The following is a 4,414-nucleotide window of genomic DNA, read 5'->3' on the forward strand; positions in this document are numbered from 1 at the left end:
ACTGGAGGACCACAGTCAAGTATTGGGCTTCGAGGTAGAGCTCCGGTTCAGGATGGACTTTAGTACAGTGACAGAGATGCAGTGCCCTGGATGTAAGTGGACAGAATTGGAGATCATGTGAGAGTGTCCATGCAGAAGCACACCGGATGGCAACCTGGAGCTGTTGCTCTGCAAAGGCCACCAAGTAGGAGCTAACACAAATACAGAAATCATCCATATATGAAGCAGAGGTGACCAACGGTCTGGCAGAGGCCACATATCTATTAACAACAATGAGAAAAGAAGAATATTTTACTTGGAGTCTGCAGGACACCATTCTCCTCGGTCTGTGGAGAGCTGAAAATGGTGCATGAATCTGGAGGTTGAAATGGAAATTTATGAATAATTCCTTGAATAATTGGAAAAATTGATTGGAAAGAATAGTTGAGAAAATTTTGAAGGTAATTTATGAATCAGTGCACAATCTTGGGTGAACTTTAACTGATACCAACATCAACAGACCATGAATATCATTACATAAACATAATTTGCATTATGTACTGCTGCTTCCAGTAGAGTGCGGTACCAAATATCCACCGCAACCATTGAAATTGTCAGTCTATCTATAAGTTCTTGAACACAGAAAGCACAATATTTTTAGTGTAAGTAAACCAAATTTCAATAGGTGCCTATCAACTCTGAGCCATTAGCTTCACATTAATTTCATTATGTCTAGTCTTGAGAGGATCTAAGCTGCGAGTGAAATGAACAGATAGGAGTTGAACTTATAACTGTGTGAATAAATATTCCTTTTCTAATAACTTTTTATAATACTTTCAGTGAACAGTTAAAATACACATTTTTAACAATGCTGGTACAATGGATCCAAGCATACGTCTACTTCCCAAAACAAAAGAGGTGAAGGTACAGGAATTAATAAATTGAAGAGTGTATTTCTTACTTTGTTTCATACAGATATTTAACGATGGATCAGAACATTATTATTGCAACAAAACAACTCATTAATTCATCTTTGGTGGTATCTATAACTCATTCAGTTTATATATAGCTTATATGTAAGAAAAGAAAAGAACAAAAAAATTATGTGATTCAATACAATTCTCCCCCTCCGTGCACTTACTTCATGCTGAGGTGCGCAGTGGCTGAGCTTATTTCCCTTCTTGAGGTCTGCTAATCCTGATCAGTATGGTCATAACTTTTATTTTTGGCCATTGAAGTTATCCTGTGCTGTAACCGCATAGTCCCATTATTGTCAGTCAGCATCTGCACAGTGCAAAATATGCACACACAGTCAGACATCCATTATCGTCACAGTTCATGCTCACATGTCCAGCACAAGGTCAGAGTGTCTGTGTCATGTGTTTACAGTGGCTTTAACTGCACAAATTCATGGATCTCATGTTCAGCAGTGTGATCCTTTTTCAAATCATCAGTGTAGTGGCAACTGGTTTGCATATCAGCGGCCCAACCCAAGGAATTTATTTCACCTCGTCGCTCTCACTTATTCAGTGGGGAGATCAGCATCCATACAACATCTGTCAACAAGATCAGCTCCTTACTACTTTTACAATGTTGTTGAGCATAGAAAATTCATGTTACATGAAGTATTGACATTTTTAGTTTACCACATGCACACCCACATATCGTTTTAACACATGTACACTTAACATTTTGCAGCCAGGTTTCGTATGTTTTTGGGCTTTGTTTTTGAGTGCCTTTCATACAGTTACCTCACATAAAGTTTCTGGAGTGTCCTTTCCACATACTGTACTTATAACATAGTAAAATACAAATACAATTACAAAATACACTTATCCTATTCATTTGCTGACATGCTATTATTGTCACTCATAAACATTGTAGTCTGTAACATATTTGAGCTGTGCACAGTTGGTGTTCATGCTGTTTATTGTTTGTCACCTTCTGTTACGGTACTGCTGCCTCGTTTTCTTATTTCATTCACTGGTATCACTAACATCTTGTCTTACTTGCCCATCAGCGGCAGCAGCCACGCATATCAATAAGTGCGCTGTCGTACCATCTCTGGAGACCAATAGTACTTTTCCGGGTCGTCGAGTGTCGGGAAGTGGGTTGGAGACAGACCAGCAGTGCAGTCGGGACGCAGCAGCAGTGAAGTCGGGAACGGAGCACCAGTGAGGCGCCGACAGCCACTGCTCGCCGACCACTGGAGACACACATGAACTGTCCGACGGAGGGAGATTGGAGTGGGATGACCATTGGTGGGTCATTCAGTTGGTCATTTCATCCGCTGACATATATTTGGTCCTTTCACCGTTTTTGGGCCTGGGCAGTTGGTCGGTCATCATAGAGCAGTGAGGAAGTTTCCGCAGCACATAGTCTGGCCAAGGCCGCTGGCGGGGTCTACAAGTGGTCACAGTGTGTAGTGCAGTTCCATTACTACAAGTTCCGTGGCTCACCAATCCTGGACATGAAAATTGAGTTATGACTTAATCTACCAGCAAGTCACGACTGTTCACATTGTGTCGTTTGGATTTTGTTGTCAGCTGCTGGGACATTCCCATGAGCAACAACATGTTTTCAAGTTGGCAAATTTTAGTTTAGTATAGTTTAACTATACTTGGTTATTTTGAATTGAAGTGCACCAGCAGAACCTTCTGCCTTGTGGCCATTAACATTCTGGTTACCTGCCCTGGCAGCTGACATAAATTCAGTAGGTGTATTTTCCTCATCATGTTGTCGCTGTCCAGCATGGTGTGTAGTTTGACAGCTCAATGTATAATTGGATGTGGGTGCCAATACCTTCTACGTTGTTCCATTGAACTCCCTGTTGTGAGCTGGTCGGGTGGAGTGGAAGTTATCTTGTTGGTGGATCCGTTAACTGTCAGTTCGGTTGTCGTCAGATCGAGAATGGTTGGGCCGACTGCCTGTCTCACCTAAACAAGTGTTAGTGTTTGAATTCCAGGCTGACCCTCGGGGACTTCTGAGCAGCGTTGAGTGTACTGCCTTTTGTTTTTTGTTCTTGTTGTTTATGTTTGTATGGCTTCTAGCTGATTTTTAAATTAAAGTTTTTTGGCATTAAGGCATAAGATTGTTTGGGCCTTCAGCCCAATTGAAAGAACTGATTTAAGATAAGGCCTTCTGCCTTTTAAATTTCTGATTTTGGTTTGAGTCTTAAGTTATTGGCTTTCAGCCGATTTTAAATTAAAGTGGTGTTGCCCTTAAGGCTTGAGATTGTATGGTTCATTCAGCCGGTAATTAAATTCCAAAAATTAATGCTGTGTTTCTTTTTTAAATTGTCTTGGTTCTTGTAATGTTTGGTGAAATAAATAAAGTTGTATGATTGAGTGTAACTGACAGCCGCTTATTTTGGCCCCCATGGAAATGCTTCGGACCAGAGGCAGTTGTGGTACCTGAGCGCCGTTTTTAGAGTGCGGTGCCACCGTTCCACTAACCCATTGCTTTGTGGGTGGTAGGCAGTGGTGTGAATTTTCTTTATGCCACAGACGTTACATAAAATGGTGAACAGGGAAGAGTCAAACTGCCAATCCTGGTCGGTGGTGATGGTGGTCAGACAGCCGAACTTAGCGATCCATGAGGAGATAAAACCCTTGGCAATGGTCTTGGTTGTGATGTTAGGTAATGGGACTGCCTCTACGCAGTGGGATGTGTGGTCAACTGTGGATAGAATGTATAAGTGGCCCTCCGATGGTGGAAGACGACTGATAAGATGTGGTGCGGATGCCAGAGTGAGCAAGGTTATACAGAGCGTCCAAGGCCTATCGGCACAGTGAGGGGGGAGGGGGGGGGAGGGGGGGGGGGAGTAATGACCTAAGGTACTGGTAGAAGAGTCACACCACACCTCATCCACAATGCCAGGGAATTTAGCTTTAGTAAACAAAAGGGATGTTTGAGAGACAGCGAGGAGAGCTTGAGATTCCTCATCAGAGGCTTGTAGGGCGACTGGGTTGGATAAGTCAATGATGCGTGACATAGTATTGATCCACAAAAAAAAAATCTGCAGTGATGTTGTCTGTGCCTTTGATATAGTGAACGTCAGTTGTGAATTGGGAAAATAGATCAAAGTGATGGCAACGCCCAGTGGGTGGGTCCTCAGGGGGGTTGCAGAAAGCATCTGCGAGTGACTTGTGATCCGTGAGGATGAAGAACGAGTGACACTCCACATCAGGGTGGCATCGTAGACTGCAAGAAGTTTTTCTTCTGAGCTGTTGATAATTTTTTAGAGAAGAAACCGTGTCTGCCTTGCAGCCTTGCGTTGCTGTAGTACCCCTCCCACTGCAATGTCACTGGCATTCGTAGTGATGAACAACTCAGCCGAGGCGTCGAGGTGGGCAAGTGTCACAGCATGAGCTAAAGAAGCCTTTAATGCAGGGCTTCACAACATACGTGCTCGCGGAGCAAGCTGTGAGCAGCA

Source organism: Schistocerca piceifrons, chromosome 9 (assembly GCF_021461385.2).
Source record: "Schistocerca piceifrons isolate TAMUIC-IGC-003096 chromosome 9, iqSchPice1.1, whole genome shotgun sequence".
NCBI classification, from domain to species: Eukaryota; Metazoa; Arthropoda; class Insecta; order Orthoptera; family Acrididae; genus Schistocerca; species Schistocerca piceifrons.